Source organism: Coturnix japonica, chromosome 1 (genome assembly GCF_054131305.1).
Source record: "Coturnix japonica strain WE chromosome 1, WE-NBRP24, whole genome shotgun sequence".
Lineage (NCBI taxonomy): Eukaryota > Metazoa > Chordata > Aves > Galliformes > Phasianidae > Coturnix > Coturnix japonica.
In genome coordinates this window covers 61,168,070-61,190,853 of record NC_140663.1, presented here as the reverse complement: position 1 = coordinate 61,190,853, position 22,784 = coordinate 61,168,070, and the positions used below count along the sequence as shown (strand labels likewise).

Below are 22,784 nucleotides of genomic sequence, written 5' to 3'. Positions count from 1 at the left end.
CTCTCCCTTCACAGAACAATGCTGCCTTTTAGGATACATTTGACAGAAGGGGTCAAACCCCAAGAGACTATTATGACTGTGATGCATCTCCTCCTCTACTACACTCAGTAAGTTTCAATTTTCTCATCTGTTTGGATGATAGGTCCTATTATTCTTTGATTTTAAGCTGTATTCTCCTTTGCAATCTCATGTCTATCATAGAATCACAGAATCATTAAGGTTGGAAAAGACCTCTAAGATCATCCAGTCCAACCTCAACCTATCCTCACCATGCCCACTGACCACATCCTTCAGTGCAGCATTTACAATGCTTCTTGAACATCTTTGGGGACTGTGAATCCACCAACTCCCCAGGCAGCCTGTTCCAGTGCTATGTTATGTACAAAAGTACCACGTACAAATGTTACATTATGTTCTATTATGATATTTGTTTTTGCACTCTTTAACTCTTTGGATCCATTCCTGGCCAGTTCTGCGTGGCATTTTGGACACTTCACACACAGTACTGCAAAATCCTGCCTGCTATAGTAACACAAACACTATGGAAATGTCTTAAGGCAAACTGGATTTTTGGATTCTAAAACTGCTGCCAGTGTCCCAGGCATGACCTTCTTTCTGCAGTGTGCTATTTCTGTTAAAGTAATTTTCACTACAAGTAGGCTCCATGGATAGAAATGTTTATTTACACATAAAAGGTCTCAATTCACCTACAAATGAGGTTCAATCCTATTTCACCAGCACATTGCAGAGCAGTAAAATCTGAGCAGAGTGACAGTAAATTCTCTCTAATACATGCATATTTATTTAGCCTTAAGTAGCTTCATGGTTCTTGGTTTCATAGCCTTACTTAGCTGCTTATTTTAATGTTAATAAAATTTTTTCTCTTGTTTAATCTATATTTTTCCAACTGCAGTTTAAGCTCATTACTGCTTGATCTATCTTCAATGCTTATGAGAAAATGTTTTATCCTGGTTTCTTTAAAGCAGGTTTTTCTCCATTAGGAAAACATTAATGTCTCCTCTTGGTCTTTCATCTGCTGAAAATTCTCATTCCTCAGCACTGACTGGGCATCTTCTACGTCCTTTCATTTCAGTCCCTGAGGTCTTTAAGCCATCTTTCTTTAAGCAGAGCACCCGGACTCTAAGTGCAGTGCTCCTGGCTGGGAGCCAGCAATCACAATGGAGATATATTTCCTTTTATGGCCTGTCAGCTTCACTCCTCCAGCCAGCCCAGCAGAGTGCTCACGTCTTGTGTGACAATGTCACTTCCCAGTAGGTAACCACCATGATAATGAGATTCTACCATGTTGCTGGTCACTGGCTGCTGGCTGGAAGCTAATATACAACTGACTTTCATCATGAGTATCAGTTTCTGAGTTTGAAAGAGCGGAGATTTTGTCTGGCTCTGAGGCAGGATGATGTGGGAGATGTGAAATACTCATCTCTACATCCCTACATGAGACACAGAGGACACCACGATGACTCTCTGGATGAATGGAGGAATTTTCCAATGACTGATGTAGGACCTTTTAGGGAGGAGGTATGAGGATGGAGGGAGTGAGCATCTGGTAGCAGAGCCCAGAGGTGTCTGAGGAAGCAGACCTGTGACCTACTCAACATGGCTGAACAGAAACATCTACAGTGTCTTTCAAGACAATCTGAATGATGTAAGAGGCCATGAGCCAGGAGAGCCTTTCTTTAACACAGCAGCCTTACAAAGTCACATTGTGGGCCACATTTCTATCTGTCATCATTCACGTGGAGCACAGGCTGAAGATTTGGCAAATGTACATATCCATTAGTGCATATACTTGCATTAGATTAGCATTAAATGTCTTAATTATGGTGCTTAGGGCCCTCCTTTCACAACACGTTTCAAAAGAATCTGTCATCTTGTTGGATTGCTGTTTTTACAGTAATGGGTACTAAAAGTGACACTGTGCTAAACTGCTAAGAGCTTCTGTGCTGCTCTTGATAACCAGCACTAGGACTGGACTGCTGGCATGTTGTTTCTACATATAATGTACAGCTCATCATGCTTTGTCCTTTGGGAATGGACTGCTGTTAGAAGCAGTAAAGTAGCAGTGCAAGGTATTTATTTTCCATTCTTGGTAAGGACTCACTTTTAGTTAATGAACTGGAAAAAAGTACATGAAATTAATGGAGCAAGGTGTTGTCTAACTGTGAAGTGGGGAATGCTGTTCTGATGGCTCTGCGGTTCCTTTCTAGTTAAAGGTCAGGGACTTGCTGACTCTGGGCACAACTTGCTTTGTAACTGTTTGACAGCCAAAAACTAGCATCATAAATCCTATTGCTTGTGGGACTGTAAGAGGTTTTCAAAGGCAAAGGGAGCAATCAGGTATTTAGCATCCCTCGAATGCTAACAGGTGCCTAATTCACACTTGTCCTTTTTAAAAACCTCTCTTAATTACTATCTTAGTTCTTGGTAATCCATGCGTAAATATTCTGTATATTAAAGGATAAATCAGCATTAGGAATCCTAACTACAAGCTGCTGGGCAACCATGTGTGTACAGATCTAGGTGGGGAAACCAGTTATGCTCCTATCTGCAGTTCTGCTAACAGCACACTGTAGGGCACCTAGCAATCCACATTCCCTTCCTACTTCCTGCTGGGAATAGGCAACTATTAAAGTAACAGATGTTACGTATGCCCCTATTGAGATATTGACCTTTCTGAGTTCTGTGGATAACAAGTGCCCTTAAACATCTTGCAGGCACTGAGATTACTCATTTTCCTCAAAATAATGGAGTTTTACAGCATTTTTTAATTATTTTATCAGCTGTTGGCTTTGCTAAAGCTTATGGTGTCCAGTCAGGTGTTCTAAAAATAAGACTTCTGTGTATCACTAATTTTGGCAACAGCTAAAGAGAAGTAGAAAAAATGGAAATGTTTGCACTTTCACAAGTACTGGCCCTTTTAATAGAATACCTTTTTTCTACCTGGAGTATGCAACTAGCTTGGGAATGTGACTGCAGCTGTGATACAAAGAAGTAGGTGAGTTAAGGTTCACAAGGAAGGTGACTGCCTATTGCCATGGACTGTCCACCCCCTGCGAATCTGAGGAGCACGGCTGCCAGCAGAGACTGCCTGAGCAAGAAGTAGCAGCATGCTGTGAAGTCCATGTCTCCACCACTTGACAGCTCACCGATGGACTGTTTCCCCAGCTTTATGGCTCTTCTCAAGAATTGACCTTAGCTGGCAAGGGCCAGTTCCATGGAAAAAAAAAAAAAAAAAAAGTGAAAAAGAAACATTTCAGAGAGACTTAGTTGAGAGATGAGACTCTTCTGAAAGGGGAAGGGATGGGGAAAAGGGAAGAGAAAAGGAAAGGGAAACGGGGAGGAAAGAGAAACAGGAGAGGAGGATACTGGTGGTATGGCAGTAGAAGTTGAGCCTTACCTCCAATATTCAGTCACTTTTCATTGCCATTTGACAGATGGCAGCACAGGGGCAGTCTGACATGGAAGTGTGTATGAAGCAGAAGTATGTAACTGAATTCCTCCATGAGGAAAAAACTGCACAAATTGATATTCATTAATGCTTGCTGAATGCTTGGGGTGATCAAATACTGGATGTGAGCACAGTGAGGGTGTGGGTGATGTGTTTCAGAAATGACACCATCATAGCAGCTATGAAACAGCGGGTCACCTCTGCTGGTACAGATTTTATAAACACAGCATACAGGCTTTTGTTCACTACTGAATGAAAATGCACAGCTGATTGCAGTGAATATTTAAAAAAAATAGTGTTTTGTAGCTGAGAAACTGGTCTATCAAATAAGTGTTATTGTGCTCTTTATAGCCATTGTATTGTCCATGGAAATACATACAAGGCACAACTTTTGAAGCAGCCTATGTAAATTATGATGGCATTGCCTAATGAGAGAAAACACTGCTAAAACCCTATTTGTTTACATTTAGCAATGTCTAATAAACAGTAGTTGAACAGAAGGTGGTGAGAAACACCACTCGCATTCAGTAGGATAATTACAAGTGGGAGTCTGGTCTTGTTTCCCCGAAGTCAATGAGAAAGCTATGATTAACTTTGACCCAATACTATTTTTATTTACCAAATTGCCTTCTTCTAGAGAGCTTTTCCTGAAGCACTTCTGGGAGGTGTGTTTAGAAAGCTCTCCAACTCTGTAGAAATTACTTTTCTTACCCCTGGTGGTGCTGGTACTGACAGAAGCCAGGAACAGACGTGTAAGCTAGCACTCACAAACTGCAGGAAGAGCTGAATAACATCTGTCCAAGGGAGACAGATTTTGATGCATTTTGCTTAAGGTGCAAAGGGAATCAGAATTTGAGTTCTGGTCCACCTCCAAGGGCCTGAAGGAGGAGTCTCCATGAGGAAAACTGTGTGCCTTTGTCTGCATGGGGAAAAGCTTTGCCTGTGTGTATCAGCAAACTGTTAAGGTTATTGCACTGCACAGAGAAAAGTCAATCATATATAACCCACAGCCCCACCTGTCCTGTCTGAGCTATATTATGGGAGTGTCTGGGTAGCTAAGGATATCTCAGCTTAATTGTGATTTTAAAGGTCAGAATGTGTTTGTAACAAATTAGCAAGTTATTTTATCACTGACACATTTATTATTTGTCAATGATACTTTATTATGGCAATACTTTCTTTTAGAACTCATACTTGAAAGAGAAAGCATCCAAAAGAACGTGGTAGCTGGAAATAAGAAGGAACTGCCTGAAAAAGGGAAACCCAGAAATGAAAATGAATATTACCTGTGGCACTGATTGGATGACTGGTAGAGTACAGACCATGTTATCAATGAATACATAGAGAAGTGTGGCTTAGAGCAGCGGTTATATAAAATGTTCTGAAATCTGTTCATCTGACATGCAGCTAGGCCAGGTTTATGTCAGCACCTAGGCAGACAGAGAAGACCTGATGAGTACAGCAGAGTTGTGACTTTCAATTATGCCTTTGTCATCACCTTCTAAGTACAAAGCTGTGGAGGAACTGAAGTTTGTTTCAGGTAATATAAAGATAGTATAGAAGCTTGCAACAAAACTGAATGCAAGGTGAACATCAACAGGTGCCTGTACTGTGTATGTGTGCGTAGACACTGAAAGTTTATGCAGCAATCACCACAACTTCCAGTAGGATCTCAATATGCTTTGAAAAAGTGCTCAGTGGGCTTCCCTCCCACATATTTTAACATGCCTCCTTTCCACATATCACTGTTTTCTTCTATTTATTTTTCTTTTTCCCCAGAATCTTAAAATACATACAACTGTTTCAATTTTTCTCTGACTTCTGTAAATTTGACAACTACAGCAACAAAACTTTTCAGGAAGGAGTAGGCCCTTTTGTTTTAAACAAATTCATATTGCTGTAACTCAAGGAGGAAAAAAAAACAGCATAAAAATTATCAATATTCACATGCTAGCAAAAGCAGGTATGGAAAAATGGTGTGAGAGCCTCCAGGTGCTTCTGTACATGATTATAGCTGAAGAAAAATCTTCATAAATTTGTAAGATATATAAGCTGTCAGAGCTGCTCGAAGCCATTGGTGGGGAATTTTATTTTCTTTTCATTTAGATTTACATTGAGAATCATGGGTGGGAATATTTGGTCAGGAGAGAAAATGTTGGATTTCTTCTGATCAGTTCCACATTTGGAGAGGTGTGGTAAAGTATACTATTGTCTGTGTCGGAGAATAGTGTATTACTTTGGGGGAAAGACTGTATGTTGCTCCCAGATTTTGTGTATTTATTTGCTTTTTGAAAATACCCAGATCTCTGGTGTTCTGGACTGGAAATGAGAAACTCTTTGTCTGCTGCTGAGCTTTCTTAATTATCTGCAATATGAAACACTCACTATCTAGCTTCTAGCGTGTCTTTTTCTATCGCATTGCACCACCTCAGTGGTTGCATAATATTAATAGATGCTTTACATAACATTTCTGAAATACTAAAAAGTGTGTATGTTTTAGAGCTGCCATCGGAAACTTCTGAAGCTCTAATAAATAATGATTATGGTGACCTGCAAAAATAAACCTTTCAGAAAAGTTTGCAATTACTGGCTGGTCTAACAAATTACAGTAGTTTAGATTTTGTGTTTGATGTACACTTCTAGTAAATCATCACAAGTGGAAAGCTGTCCATCATCTCTACTTCTAATACTACCTGTATATAGCATTGACTTTTGAGAAGAGCCATTGAAGTACTGATTTTGTATTCACAGAAAGCTGATTGGAGTGTATTACAAAGCCCAGTAATGTGTTTTTAACTAACAAATATACTGATATTTTTAACAGATGATATGTGAATAAATGTGCTCTTGAGATTTGACACTAAACTCATACAACTCGCAGTTAATCTTTCTCTTGTGATCATTTATTCAGACCTAGTAAAAAAATTATTGCAAACATCACCAAAAGAAAACTAAGTAGAAAAATATCTGGGTATTGAATATGCCGTTGGAGGTCAGATTTTTGATTCTTGTTTGTCTTCAGCCACCCATGAGAGATCCTCAAACCACCTATTATTTTAGATTTCCTTCAAGATCACAGCGACCAGTCAGATACCTCAGCTTCAGATAAAGTTATTAGCTATATATTTGTTTGTGGTAATCTGTGGCCTGCAATTTTTTCCTGGATAGCTATTCATCTGAAAAAAGCCAACATTTTTTACTGATTTTGTTTGGATTCCTGTAGCAGTTGCTGATGTTTAGAATAGTTAATTTTCCTGCAATATAAAACTTAGGATCATAGAATTGTTTGAGTAGGTGGGGACATAATGGCTTCATAACAGCACAGTGGCTTCCTACTCATCCTGTTTGTTTTCCAAGAAGCATGCATTGGTGTGGAGGCACTTCAGCTGGGCATCCTGCCTTGGTGACTTCTTGGAGGATAACTTCTTAATTCCTTTCAAGTACTTCCCTTGAGTTTCCCTGTTGTCAGCTTTTATTGCCTCAGTGGCTCCTGACTAATTTTTGTAAGATTTCATGTGTGCTGTGGCATTTACAGCACATTTCAGGGCAGCAGATTGAGGGCACCCACTAGCACTCTGTCACCCTAGCCTAGCTATGCAATTCCCATCATGGGAAGGCTCACTATTCTACTGCTCCCCCTTCAAATGTAGTTCAAAGCCCTGTCAGTGAGCCTTGCTGGTTTTTCCCCAAGGACTTTCTTCTTATTGAGCGCATCAGTATGGATCAATAGTTGCCAGGCCTCTTTGTCTGATGATATGTTTATTAGTACGAAATTCTGTTAGCTACAGAGTGCTAATTGCATGAATTGCCAGTTTTAGGAATCGTAAATAAACCAGTTTTAATGAAAGCCAGAGGGCCCCTATTAGATCAGTTTTGAAGTAATTTTTCATGTTTAGGTCACAAGCATATTTCTGAATGGCTAGACTCTCCAGTGTGCTCTTGGCTCTTTATCAGTGCAAAGATCTGGATGAGTAGGGTACTTACATTTCTGCTGCTGGTGAACAACTTGGCATTATACAGTAGGTGTTGGAAGAATATTCTCCCAAATTTTCTTGCCACCTTTTGGGAAATGAACAATTTTCAGGTTCCCTCAACCAAGAACTTTCTTTCTTATGATTATCTCAAAATACAGCCAATATCATGTGGTATGTGAGATCAAATCTAGATTTTCTTTATCCAGGTAGATTTGGAATAATCCAAGTATCATTTCTGTAAGCCAACACTTGATGTAAAACACTCATACAGTTAGGATGTGTATTTGCACAATATACATTTAAGCAACAGTAAAGTTTTAATAGCCTTAGCTACACTTAAATTCCAATGAAATGTGATAATGTACTTAAATATATTTTCAATATGCTTTGCCAAGAAAGGATTTTCTCAAGATTTCAGTGTTTTCTGATTTTGCACCATAATGAAATGAATAGTTATTGGAAACTTTCCATGAAAAAAAAATAAATAAAGGCATCCTCTTACTACAGCCCGGAGGATCTGAAATGGTTTAATCCATGTTTCAGAGTACTCAAGGGCTTGAACTTCAAACTCCCATACTGCAGTAGAGATGTGAAGTGAAGAGATGATCAGATAGTGCCAGGATTCTTCATGCATGTGAGGGCAAAACTGCTTTTTTGATACTCAGGGCACTGTTTTGGTGCCCAGCTGTGAATAACCTGGGCAGGGTAACCCAGCTCTGCACTTCCTAACCATTTCCACCTCTATCTGTCTTCTCCATGACCTGCTTGTGGGCCTGGGTCACTGCTTTCTCCACAAACTCTGCAAAGAGAGGGTGCACAAGGGATTGGGAACCAGTTTTACTGCCCCTTCTTTCCCTTTTCATGGATGGGCTTATCCTGAGGACAGCCAATACTGTGCTGGTGGAGGGTTGCTCAGGCCCATGTGAGTATAGGGCAGGGACTGTGATGATGTATCCCTTCCAGGGAGGTCCAGGGATGTCTAAGGTATGGTAGGTGGGGAGAATTTTCTACTACGAGAGTGGTGAGGTGCTGGTACTGGCTGCCCAGGCTGGTTGTGGATGACCCATCCCTGGAGGTGTTCAAGGCCAAGTTGGATGGGGCCCTGGGCAGACGGGTCTAGTATTAACTGTGGAGGTTGGTGGCCCTGCATGAGTCAGGGAGTATGGAGCTTGATGATCCTTGAGGTCCCTTCTAACCCAAGACATTCTATGATTCTATGAACAGAATGGTGTTACTCATTGCCACTGAAGTACCTCTGAAATACCACTGAGCTGTTGTCCAGAGGTTTAATGGTATTATATGTATCAGTGAGACACTAATTGATGTTAATCTTTTGTAAAAATACATGTCATATTCCCCAGAAAATGGCCTAGTAATGATACCACTTGTGATGCCAAAGCTGCTGAGGACATATATCTATTAGCCTTTACACTTTACAATTAGCCTCACTTTACAGTGAGAATTTTTATGTGGATCTTAGCAGGCAAGATTTTGACCAGCATCGTTTCAGCGTATTATCAATATTCAGTCAATAGATCTACATGGAGAACCTTAGCATTGTGCTTTCCTTCTCTCACTTTGGAAATGTTTGATTTTATATAAAGGTTTTGGACTTCTATTTGATTTAATAAATTTCCTGTTCTCTAAAGCCATCCATCCCTTTGTCTTCTGGTCAGCCTTCAGCGTGCTTTTTTTCCAACCTCAGTTTGCTGAATTAGATTTTTCTTTTCCAAGTTGATGTTTGTTGGATATTGCTGCTACCTTACTTTGGCAGTTGCTGGATGGTGCCAATATACATAGGTTGCTCCAAAAGTAATGCCTCCTACTTATTTCCGTGAAAACTATGACAGATACAAAGAGCACACTGACACTACTAGATAGATAAAATTCTTAGCTACCACACGCTCTTTTTCAAAATAAACATCACCAGTAGCTATGCAGTTTTGCCAGCCATGAACAAGAACCTGCATGCCATGCTGATAAGACTCTGCTTAAGAGGAGGTGACCCACTGTTGCAACTGCTGAAATGAACCATCCACCTCACTGTGCTCACATTCATTGTTTGATTTCAGTAAACATTCAGTAATTATCCATGGATACTATTTTTTTCTGCATAGAGGAATTCAATTGTAAACCTTTGCTTCATCAATACTTCCATGGCAGACGCCATTTTGTCAGACTGCCCCTCTGCTGCCACTTTCACATAGCAGCACATGGAATGGAATATTGGTGAACAGGTTCAACTTCTGCTTCCATACCACCACCATCGGACTCTCATGTCATGAGCCAGCATCATTAAATAGCAGGTATTTATTTTGGAGCAATTCTCATAGTTTGAGTGAGGAGTGGCTGTGGGGAATAACAGTACACCTTTTCACCTGGGAATAAGAAGCATGTATTTATCTTCTGTAAAGCTACTTGATTTAGAGATATTAATTTTCTTGGGATTCAGGCGCTGTGCTGCTTTGATGTTTCATTTAGCCAAAGGGACTGGAGCTCTCAGGGCAATAGCACTAGAACGTCAGATCACAGTAAGAATGATAAAAAACAGAGTTTGAGAGGATGGTAGTTGCAAGTCAGCCAACAAAGCACTGGAAAGTTAAATAGTGAAGGTGGGGAGAGAGACACAAGATAATGGGACTTGTGTGTTTTGTATCTCTACTCACTTCTGGCGTATCAGTTGCTCCCTGTGAATGACCTTGTATCTGGGTAAATTGTTTGTCCATTTATTTTTCCTGAATTTTGTATTTTCTTAAACAGGCTGATACTAAATTGTACATGCATTTGATCAACGCATGTTGAGACTATACTTATTTAACATCTTCTATTTTCATGTGTATCTGAGTGGGCTAGATAATTTACAAGTGAGGTATTCTTAATGTACTTTATGAGCACTTCTTTGTCAGGTGAACCAGGTGCTATTTTCTCATTCTATATCTTTGTTGACTTAATCTTTTCTTTGGGGAAGAAATTACTGTGCATAATGGCAGACAATTATTGTGCCATGCCCCTTTGCATGAATATCTCAAATCCTTTCTATTTCATTGTGTCTTCTTCTAGGTTGTCTATTCTGAATTTTCTCACCTTGTGTCTGTTTCTTGCTTTGTATTTCTTTGCTGACCAGGTCTTATTTGTCTGTTTCATCTTTCCTACCTAAGGATGAATGTGTTCCCTTTATTCATGCATTCTCTCATATCCTCTTTGTGAGGGTTTGTCTGCTGGCTTTGTTGCTCTCATTCTCATCTTCTAATTTTTATTTCCATAACTCATAATTTAGCTTATTTGGGGAAATGCTTGAGAAAAGCAAGATTGAACCTAATTTTCATCTGAATGCAGTTACAGTTCTGACATAAGTTAATTACCCTCAGCTACTCTATTCACACTTCAACACTTTCAAAAGGCTTTGGCTATTTATACAGTGGCACCTATTGCTTACTCTGAAACAGTTTTTCAGCTTTTAAGATTAATATCTAATTTTAAACTAATGCACATTGAAGGCTATGCCTTTAGTAACATCTAATTTTCTTTGCATGGAAGCTTTCTGACCTGGGTGATTCATCAACCTACTGACTCTGTTCATGTTTATCATTTTTGGACAAAACGTTCAAGTCAAGTTAGGAGACCAGTTCCTGTAAATTTGAGGTGCTGAAGAGGAGTTTTGGAGGCTTTTCTGAGATTCCTACCTTGCTTTAGTGCCCTGAATTCCTATCTGGATTGCCCAAAGTCATTTTTCAATATCTTCTGGGTTTTGTGAATGAAAGGATTTGAAGAACAAAGTTGTATTTGCCATAAAAGTCGGTGTGTTGGTATCTGGGAGAAGCTGGAGCTGAGAGCTCATCTGGTTACTTCTGCCCTTCCTTCTTTTGTGTACATGTTTTTCTTTCTCAGCACGGTTACCTTACATGTGGAATAATTTTTGACCTGTTTTCTGGACTACAAAAGTACAACCCTTTGAAACTGATTTTCAGAGTCACATGGATGGGACAAATCTGGTTTCTGAAACTTTTCTGCTTTAATGCCAGTGTTCAAGGAAAACCATCTGGAAAAAAAAAACAAGATGGAATTTCTTGGGAGTTTCTTACGAACTCCAGTTCGTTGTGGTTTCTTTTTGTTGTTTGTTTGTTTGTTTGTTTGCCTTCTTAAGACTAAAGAACTGCATTTTCTTCAAAGCCTGCTCAGGTGTTTTGTTGTCTATTAACAGAGGATCCCAAACCTGGGAGCATGATTCCAGGAACAAGTTAAAACTGAGAAATATTTTCCCACTCTCTCCTCTGCTGATCTAAGACTCACCAAACATTTCTTCCCACCTGCATTTCCTTGCTGCCCACATGTGATCCACACAGATCACATCAACCACATTGCATGGAAACAGGAACTGCTGTTATAAATTATGGTATCCTGGTATAGCTTGGTAGGGGCCCTGGTCCTTGCTTGCAGTGCCCTTACTGCTCTGTTAACAGGTTTTGACCTGCCTTGTTTAATTCTGCTCACCTAAGTCCTTCGGGAGACTGAGATGGTGCTCTAAAGAGAACAGAAAGGCTCCTGATTCCCTCACCAGGCTTGTGCTCTTCTTAAGCAAGATTGAGACTGAGTGATTTCATAAACCAGTAATTCATCTTGCATTGGTGCTAACTGAGCAATACACTAGTAAACCCTGTACAACTCTGTGTTAGCTGCCTGGCTCCCCTGTTCACCCCTTCTTTCAGGAAGTTTGTGTCTCCTGCTGCACAAGGAGGCAGCAGCAGTGACTTTCAGTGTATCCTCCCCAGCTCAGCACTGGGCTCAGTTTCCTTTTACTTCTTATCACCTCAATGCTCGAGAAACCTTTGTTGTGAATGAATCAGCAGAGCAGCCCTACAGGAGGGCAGATGTACGAGCACATCCTGCTCAAATCTATCTTGGGAGACCAAAGTGAGTTGGAGGCAGTGTCCTGGATTAGTTTGTCAGAGACTATGGCTATAGGACCGAACTGTATTGGCTGATTTTCTACCAGTGTTCCACAGTGGGTAATTTTAATTATTTATTGTTCCTCATGCAATAATGCATACACTCTTATTTAGTGAGTCTGAGCTATCCATATGGCTGTCATTTCCAAGAGCAGAAGAAAAAATATTCTCTCTTTCTGTCCTCTTCATGGGTTTCTATTTGAATTTATGGCATGGGAATAGAGCCTTGTTTATTAGTTTCAGGATCATGTCTGAGGTAAATATTTGTCTTTATTTTGCAAGAGCAGATCTCAGGTCTCTGTTAATTTGCTCTACAAGCAAGAAGAGCAGGACATCAAAATTTTGTACTCTAAATATGCCAAAATATCAAGAGTACAAATGCATGAAGAAACGAGTTTTTGCGTTCTCAAGGGAATCATAATAATAATAATGGAAAATCTAATCTTCTTGGGGAAAGAACAACAATCACAAAATGTTATTGTTTATAGTTGGCCAAAATATTTTTGTTCCATCTCCTAGTGTCTTGTTTATTTATAATTAGTAAGATCCTTCAAAATTTAAGCTATGGCATATCTTGGTAGAAGATCTTCTGCAAGGAGACTGAAAAAGGACACAAAGAATTTCTCTCTTTGGCTGGAGGGGGAGATGGGCCAGCAGCATCACAAAGTTCAGTGCTGTCTTCTGGGAGGGTTATGGCAGCAGCTAATGTAACCTCTTTCACTGCCTAGTACAAAGACAGGCTGCTAGGATGTGTTCTTACCACCTTGAGGCAGAATGATAAACATCTTGTGATGAAGTTGGGTTCATAACCCCTTAACAAAGGGGGGAACATAATATATATATGGGGAACATAATATACATATGGGGTTCATAACCCCATAACAAAAAAAAGGAACATCCTGAGGTCATGAGCCACTGGATTTCTTGTCCTCTCACAGTAATATATGTAAATCATTATTTGGAATTATGATTGAGAGTGTCACAGCTGAAATAGAAGATCTGGGTTACTGAAAATTTGTAAGGGCAAAGGTTTGAATTTTAGATATCATAGTACTTTGCTTTGGAAAATGCACGAACTACTTTGACTGCACTATTGCCAGACTACCACATGAGCATCCTTTTAATTTTGATTAAAAGCTCTTTTAATTTTTCAGTACTGTTGATATAAACGGTAAATATTAACTTGCAGTGCTTTAGTGAAACTGTTTTTCTCTGCATGTTGTTTTTCTTCTTTTGTTTTTTTCTAATGTTTTCTCATAGATTTTTGAAGCTATTTTTGTCTGATAGTTATTTTGCGAAGCTTTTCCATGGTCTAGCCAGGACAGATTCTGCAAGACCAAACACTGCAGTTACCATAATGCTCCACAGTCAGTGGCAGGCCGTAGCTTTGGTGGTATTTGTGCTCCATTTAAAGTGTGATGTTACAGAACTTAATAGCTGAAGATGCAAAGTAGTTTATTTCAGAGCAGGACTTTCTTGTTCTATGTGATTTCAGACAATGGTAACAGAAAATCATCCTAAATTTCAGCAAAAATTCTCTTGAAAGCCTTAAAAGCCATCATAAGGAATAATATAAATCATCTCTAACTGCATCCTGGCTGACAGCTGTCATAAATGTGAGTTTACAATAGGAGAGAAGGAGAAAGGGAGCTCTTGATTCAAGAGATCACAGACAGTGATCATTTGGGATTTAAGTCTGGTTCTAGATTTTTCAATAACAGGCAAAACCAGCACTTTTAATGCATGTACACAATAAAGAAATTGAGAAGAGCTGGAGTCTTGGATAAGAGGATGGTCAAGTATAGGGGATTGTCCTAAAATAGTTTATTTTTCTCTACTCTATGGGACATTTCATGCATTTCCTGCCAGCATAGGGACACTGAGCCAAATTCATGTCTTGGCATTATTAGCCTGATGGGGAGCTGGACTGCTTCAAATTCACATCACTACTATTGTGGTGAGAATCTTAGACTCCATTTTGAATTGAAGAATTCAGGAAATTATGAACAAGATTTTTTGAAAGGATGTGCTCTATGGTTTAGCTGCCATTATTAACAGCAACTTTTTTTCCTAAGCAAACATCCATGTCAAAATGTCTGTTTAGTCAATCTCTACGTTCACAGACAAAGGCTAGACCACAACAGATAGGGTTATGGCCCAACAAGCAAAAAAAGTGCTCACAAGATGCTTAAATGCATACTTTACTTAGAAGAGCAAATATTTAAATCCAGGAGACTGTACCTGCTCTGGAGGAAATGCTTCAGCTTCTTTCCAGGCTCCAAGCAGCTTAGTAACCCACTGTACTCTGCCTCTGAACTGCAGCTCTCCATTAAATGTTCTCAGAAAGCAGCAAGATGCTCGAAGAAGTGGCACCCAACAGGCAAGTGGAAAGAATGCCAAGCATAGAAGTTCTACCCTTTTACCCCCTTGTGGACAGATAAGACATTTCACTTTGAAGCCCAGAAGGGACTCATTACTCTTACAGCGTCCCTCAAACACAGTCTGGGTTAGTTAGCTGAGTGAATTGTGGTTGCCCTCAACTTTCTACATTGTCAGTAAGAGACCAGATACAATAAAATGGCTTGAAAGAGCCTACAGGATCTGGACCACATCTCCAGGAGAACCTAAAATTTGATATCTGTATTCACTGGAGTTAGACAACAAACCCCCTCTATGTCACACAGGCAATAAAATCTCTACTTTTCCCTTTTGTCTTATGCTGAAGCTCTATTGGATGCTCTAGAACACATTCTTGCACCCCACAGGATGCTAGTAAGGGGCTGCAGCAAAGGAGAGTGACTTTGGTTTTGAGTGTAAACACTGTTTAGGGATACTTCACTGCATGCTACCATGGCATCATATTTACCATCTTTGATTATAGTGGATTTCAATTAACTGGAAGGAAAAATATCCATGAGCATTGATTACTGGAACAAATAAAGACTGTTTTCCTGACATCAGTAAATTCACTGATATTCACCAGCTGATTGTCTAGTTTAGCTGTTCTGTGTTATTGCATTTGTACTGATAGGGACTGACATATTGACAAAGATCTCACACAACAGTTTTATCTAAAGAGCTTTAATAATTTCGTTTCAATAAGCTTGCTTAGCATGTTAATCCATGCTATACAATACATGTCACAATCCTTTAGTGCAAGAGATGTTAATAGGAAGAAATGTCTTTTAAATGCAAAATAAAATCAGAGGTCAGAGAAGAGAAAGAGATGTTAAGAGAGTCAGTTTGATTTTCTCTGCCAGTGTAAATCATTCAGTGAAAATAAATTGTATATACATGCGTGTGTGTGTGTATTTACATTTGAATATGAAATAAATGCATTTCCTCTTTCTATGGAGAATATCTTGTCCTACCCTTTTAAACATGGACGTTGACAGGAGGTTGGTCCATAAAAGAGAATCTACTGTTATTTATGTTGCTAACGGCTGTCACTCTAAGCAGTAAAATAGAATGAATACATTAAAAATTAATTATTCAGCAGCACCTGCTGGTGTCCTTAGAAATACTGCAGTACATTTCTGGTAAATATTTTTTCATTGCTCTAAATTTGCTACCTAACCTGCCAGTGAGAAAATTACAATACAAGGAAAGCGAAAAGCATATTTTATTTTATTTTATTTTATTTTATTTTATTTTATTTTATTTTATTTTATTTTATTTTATTTTATTTTATTTTATTTTATTTTAATAGCCTTTTTTTTTTCTTTCTTTCTTCTTTTTTCTTTTAAATTAGGATAACATTCCTCTAACAGAGCTCTACCTCTCCAGGGAGCAGCAAACCAACCACAGAGGATCTTGGTCCCATCTGTGCAGCAACAATTAGGCGCATTTTCACTCTGTGTGCAAGGGGATGAAATTGCATTATTCATGAAACTGTCTGGCCTTACCTCGGCTCATCTCCTGGATTTGCTGCTCACTCATTTGCAGTCAGCAGCAGCCATCAGCAGCTCCACGGCCTTCCCCTGTTCCTTAGCTTGTGCTCTAAAGTTGAGGAAGCACCACCAGTTTAAGCAGAAACTTGGAGTTTACAACTCACTTGTGACCACAGATGAGCAAGTTACCTAGTATAACTCCCCTGTGGGCAAAGTTTCCATTGATTCCACTGAGGAAAAGTAAGGCTGCTATCCCATTAGGTGCTTTCTTGCATTATTATAGGGCTTCTAGTATAGCTAATTTGCCACGCTGATTTAAATTCTACTTTGGATATTCATGGAGATACTGTTAATGCCTCAGTTTTTTAGCCCATATCCATCCACACAGCAGCAACATTATACATGTTTAAGACTTGGGATAATCTGATTTTTAAGGCAAAGACATTTAACTTGTTCTTCATTTCCCCTGCTGGCTGGAAGAAGCAGGTCCCTCTGAGCTTGCTTGTTGTGATTTCTGACCAACATCAGGCCCACTTCTTTCCCGTGGTACATCAGAAATTACAAAACTGTCTGTGCCATTCCTGGCAACAGCTGTCTCCTCCTTCACCCAAGATAACCTCAGTGGGGACAGGAGACAAAATGAGCACAGAGGAGGGAAGGCTGAACAGAAGCATTTACAGTGAAGGTGTCACCATTTTGCTATTAAGTGACACTGGCTTTTGTTTATGTTCACTGGTTATAAGAGTTCATTGCTGCTGCAGGAGCTACGAGCATCTGCTTTTTTAATGTGCACTGGTGAGACTGAAAAGCAGGGAGATGTGCCTACTCACAGGATGTTCTGCACTCTTGAGCATAGCTGTGAAAGGAAAATATCTCAGAATCTCATCAAAAAATAAGAAAGGGCTAGAGGATGCCATTTGGCTCACAAAGCAATGCAAAGACATTTATGAAAAGAGGCATATTTTCTCTCACAGCTTTCTCCGGGTGCCAAAATACGGGGTTGGGCTGATGAAATGTGTGGGGCTTTGGCTCTTTGTACCCTCTAAGTGGATCAAAACGCCAAGCAGCCAAGAGCCATTTAATATCACTCCTTCTTTTCTGTATTGCAGGGGAAGTAGAGCAACTGAGGGTCTCTATTTCCAGTTCACATTTGTGATCCAAGTTTCTCCTTATTCTAGCCAAGGTACTGGCTATCAGATATGGAGAGTTGTTATTTCTCAGATAAATTATGGTTTGTAAACTGCTTTCTCAGCAATGCCTCCATCTCTAGATTAGTTAATCTCTGAAAAGGACTGCCCTATCAGCATAGAGTTCACATTGATTTGCATGGGATCAAGTAGGATTATCCTCAGCAGGAGGGCATCTGTATGATGCTATTTATAATCTGATCTTCTAGTTTTATCGATAAAAATAAAAAGCATGGCTGCTTCCGCCACTGTTGCAGCTGACTGGGGAAACAATTAAAAAAACGAAGAATAAATGTGTGATGTGTTGTAACCTTTGAAAAAAAGTAGCAGAATGGGTGCTCTCTTAACTCTCAGCCACATTTGCACTAATTCTGTGCTGGCAAACGGTTTGCCTATCTGCGACCTTGGAGCAGCTGGAGGTTATACAACAAGAAAAATAATTCTATTAGAGATAATAGGAAAAAAAATATCTCTAGTTCAGAGTCCACTTTCTGACCTTGGTGACTTTTTCATAACAGAATATGTCTACTTATCTGAGTTCCTTTCTTAAAGAATTCCAGTTATCTAGCACAGAATGGTGAGACTAGATGATATTGAAGGTCTTTTCCTACCAAGAAGTCTCTATTGTTCCATGAAACACTTAAATTACACTCTAATGTCCATTCTGAAATCATTGCTTTGTTTTTCTCACTGAATCCCAGCCAGACAATGAGACTAGATTGATTTCTTCTCATGCAAGCATCTAAGCTCTTACAGAGCACAGTTTCCTGATAAATGACTGAAAGCAGGAGCCACTAACTACTAGGCTTTCATTCTGCTGGAAAACTAAGCCATCTCTCCGCACCCTCTTGTTTCAGGCTGTCATTAAGAATGAATTGCACTGACAAGGGCATCCTCATTATGATGAGGCAGTTTCTTCACAATGAAATACAGTTCATTCAGGAGAGACAGAAAGCAAATCATGTCCAGCAACTGCATAACTAGAACAGAAAAGCTAAGCAGAAAGGAAATCATTGTATAGGTAACAGAGCTTTAAATGAAATATGGTGAGGAAGAAATATTTATTAGTAATGCATACCAAAATGTATTAGATTAGAAGTCAGGGGGAATTTTTTTTATGAGTGAGTAGTGAGGTGCTGGAACAGGTTCCCCAGAGAGGTTGTGGATGCTCCATGCCTGGAGGTGTTTAAGGCCAGATTGGATGCAGCTCTAGGCAGCCTGGCTTACTTGGTTACACTTACTTACACTTGGTCAAGCAGTTGTCAACACTTCCTGCAGCAGGGTGTTTGGAACTTGATGATGCTTGAGGTCCCTTCCAACCCAAGCCATTCTATGATTCTGCAATTCTATGAATCAGAAGAAGAAATACTAATGGGGGCGAGTGAAAATACTGCAGTGAAATACTTCTGAGTGTTTTTCCCATCTCATCTTTTCTTCATTGTAGATGAGATCTAAGCACTTGCTGAGCTTAAACTAATTTTGGGAGGATGTCTGGAGTGCTTGCTGCTCTCTCTGAGTTGAACAAGAAAATAAACATGTGAAGGGAAGACGTAATGAGCTTGGGGGAAAAAAGAATCATATTGATCCAGTTCTGTCGGTCACAAGCACTCAGCTAGACCACATGTGCCATTTTTGGGGGAAATTTTTATTACAATGGAAGAACTCTATCCAGCTTGGCAATGCAACTTTCCTCTTGGCTCTGTGTGCAGTTTGTGAGGCACCAGGAAAGGGGTCAGAACTGAAGCATTCAGGGCAGTTTGAGCAGTGGGAAGTGACACAAGGACTAACAGCAATGACCAACACATCCACCCCAGTCAGTGCCCCATCTCTGCCGTCTGCTGTTTTGTCACACAGAGAGCAAACGTTCCCCTGAGATTTATCATTCTGCTAATTAAGCAGCAGCTGTTGCACTCCGTGTAATTTCATCTGCTAGTGGCACACACACTGTTTGGAGAGCTGTGAATTTCCCAGTCATCAGGTTTCCCTGGGCATGAATTTGCTCCCTCAGATGCTGGAGTGGTAAATAACAAACCACCACAGCTCAGTCTCATTTTACCTTAACATTCTTGAGAATCATGATTGGTGTATTTGACTTATTTTTCTTAAGGCAAATAAGTAATTATTATCCAGGGGCTGAAATATCAGCTGCTGCATGAGCACTGATTTTGTAGTTACAAACACTTTTATTGACAGTGATACGCCTCCAGATTTTATTATTTGGAAGGTGCACTGCACAAAATTTAACTGTTCCAGTTGCACATAAATGACTGTAGGTAATATTTACATCATAGCTAGCAAGTTGGTTTTGCTTGCTGGGTGTTTAAAGAGCACTACAAATGGAATACCTTATCAGGTTTAGCATATGTCTGGTATTTTGTTTTCCCTTTTGATATTCCTTTCATCTCTTTAAGCAATTAGTATATTAATCTAAATTCATTGCTGGACTCTCTTCAGAAATCTTGGATAGATGTCTAAATCAGGATGATTTTTTTTCTAAATCCATCTGCTGTGCTGAAGGCAATGGGTGCAGAGAGAAACCAGTTAGTTGTGAACAAACATAGTCACATCCGTACAATGATTTTTGTGAGCTAAGTGGCTGAGTTGCTGTGTGGGTGGCTCAGGTTCAGCAGCACTGAGGTGAACATGCAAGAATCCAGGGCCAGCGTTAGTGTTCTAGTGCCTAAAAAACACAGCACTTTTGGGATCAGTCTTGAAAAGCACCATCAAGTGTAGCTGTGCATCATCCCCAGAGATGCTGGTAAACTGGAAAGGGCTTCATAAACCAATGCCAGAATGACCTCAGGGCTTGAAAATCTGCAGTGCACTGGGAGATAAGGAAATTCAATCAATTTATCTCATCAGAAAGAGAATGAGGGCATTAGTTGATTATGGTCTGAAGTAAACAGATTTTTTGTTAGTGATAACTGTCGAAAAATTAGGGTCCAGGTAAAAGCTAATTTGTATATACACCAAGCTGAAACTAGTCAGCTTTACCTTAGTGTCTACACACACAGGCATAAGTCAGTACGAAAATAAGTAAATTGATTTTGAGGATTTTCTGCTTTTAAAAGATAAATGATGCTAATAAAACAGGGAGAGAGATCGTAAGTTTAAATCTTGTTTTATCTTCACTAAGCACAAAGTATTTCCTGAATGCAGTTAATCAACTAATGTGAAAATAAATTCTAAGTGAGTAGAGACATGCCAGTAAAAATGTTTCAGCTACTAAATCCTAATTTTCTGTCTAGCCAGAAATCTTAAGAACAGCTTATATTTTCTACTAATCTTCTTTCTACTGCTTGTAGTCCATATATATATGTCTGTGTGTGACTTCCTGGAATACGGAAGTAAAAATGTACTGCCAGAGTGTTCATTTCACTTTGATAAGTCAATAATATTTCCTGATTGATAACAATTTACTGTTTCAGTTGACTGTGAATGTCACACCTGAAATAGGCCAGTACACCCTGTGAGGTGAATAGATCCATATGTTGCTACTTCATCTGAATGCACTTTTCCTCAGAGGCACAGGAAACAAAATAATGCATTTGCCTGTTCAACCACCAGCTAAATGGTGTAGGAGTTGAGTTAACTGGCAACACATTGAAATGCTTACTGTGCTGTAAATTTGTTTTTCAAGCAAGCACCATTTGTCAACTGAAAGGACATTCTTAGTCATGCTTGTAGTCCACTCACTGTGCTCAGCATGTGCTGGCAGTAGCTGTTGGGGTCAATGGGAGAAACGATCATGTCTGACAAGTGGAATATTTCAGTAAAGGTAGGGAGAGCCTCAGGTTCATTTGATGGAAAAGCATGTGCTGTGCTTGTTTTTTTCATAATATTAAAGAAAGAAAAAAGAAAAAAAGAAAATAGCAATTGTTTTTGCTGAAATGTTTGTGCCATACAACAGACTGTGCCATGCAATTAGCACAGCTGCTCAGGAGCATCTGGAGTTTTCAGACTCATTTTATAACCCAGGTGTCTGCGGGATACAACTACTCCATTAAAATACTGGATTCAGTCCTTTCATGAAAATGGGCCAAACAACCCGCTCAATCCACAGTGCAAGTTTATGGTCATCAGTCTGGGCTCCAAAATGCCTTAGCACCAGCGACAAATAACATGTACCCTTTACTGTATAGTGTTAGATGCTCAGAGGATCGTGGTGAGCTGTCAGAATTGCCACAGGCTCCCTGTCTCACCATGAACCGTGCCTATAAAGCCATGTATGCTTAGCTCCAGGAATGTCTTCTGATAGAAGATGGAAAGTTTTGTCCTTCATGGCCTACTGAGGCCTTGATGTTTGGAGCCTCTGAAGTTACAGATATAGGGATAACATACTTCCCCCTTTATTTGTCCCACTCAGTGAGCTGCAAGGGAGATGAGTTTTTTTGTCTTCTCTGTGAGGGATGTCCCTGTTCTGCAGGGCTGTGCAATGCTAGGGTCACTGTCACTCAGTCACTGTAATGACCCAGGGAATGTAACAAGACTAAACAGTCTGACAATTCATTCAATATATTATCTTTAGTATTCTACTGCAGTGAGAGCTCATTGTGAAACAGTGAGTTGGGCAAACATGGAAACAGTAAAAACCATGCAAAACAGCAATGAAAGCATGCAAAACAGCAATGAAAGCATGAAAAACAGCAAAGTCAGGGAAATTTGGTAACATTGAAAGTGAAACCTAATGACACGGCTCGATGTATCTGATTGGAAGCATCATGAGATAGAGAGATAGATAAATAGGAAAACAAAGGAAAAGAGGTAGATATACGTATCTATCACATATTGTGTGATATAGATATCACACAAAGATCCAGTGATAGAGTCTTAGGTTCTTTGGTTCATGGGTGGAGGGTTGACCTATAGCCTTTTTGAAAGGGTATTTTTATACAGCCACAGCTCCATGTTCTTAAGGAGCAGCGTCATTGTTCACATATGCACTGCTTAGGTCTAAGGACTTTCCCATAATGGATAGAGGTCACTTTTGGGAGTCTCAGGAGGTTGACCAGGCAAAGCACACCCATAGGCTTCATGAACTGTATATGACCTTGTCCCTGTGTATGCTCTACTGGAAACTTGGGGTTATGTAAGCTGGCTCCAATCTTCACTAAGGCCCCTAGCCACAGCCCCTTCCCCATCACAATGTTTTGAGACAAGTTCCTACAAGTTCTGCATGCATATCCTTTGATAACTCCTTGACACAGCTTTTGGGACAGGCCTTGAAGGCTGTGTGAGACATTTTCCCCTGCACTATATCTGTGGTGGAGAATGGTGCCAGACACAGATTTGTGAGAACTCAAGCCATAAGATGTCTG

General features: G+C 39.8%; 1 protein-coding gene across 2 annotated transcripts in view; it reads left to right on the top strand.

Moving 5' to 3' along the window:
* Positions 1-4,659: 4,659 nt before the first annotated feature.
* C3AR1 (complement C3a receptor 1) overlaps positions 4,660-22,784 on the top strand; it is a 41,358-nt gene continuing 23,233 nt past the window's right edge. Inside the window, exon 1 of one of the 2 annotated variants that reach the window (XM_085542100.1) lies at positions 4,660-4,778. The gene's annotated coding sequence lies outside the window, so the exon portion shown is untranslated. The remainder of the gene's footprint in view (positions 4,779-22,784) is intronic. The other variant, XM_085542111.1, reaches the window with a different exon arrangement.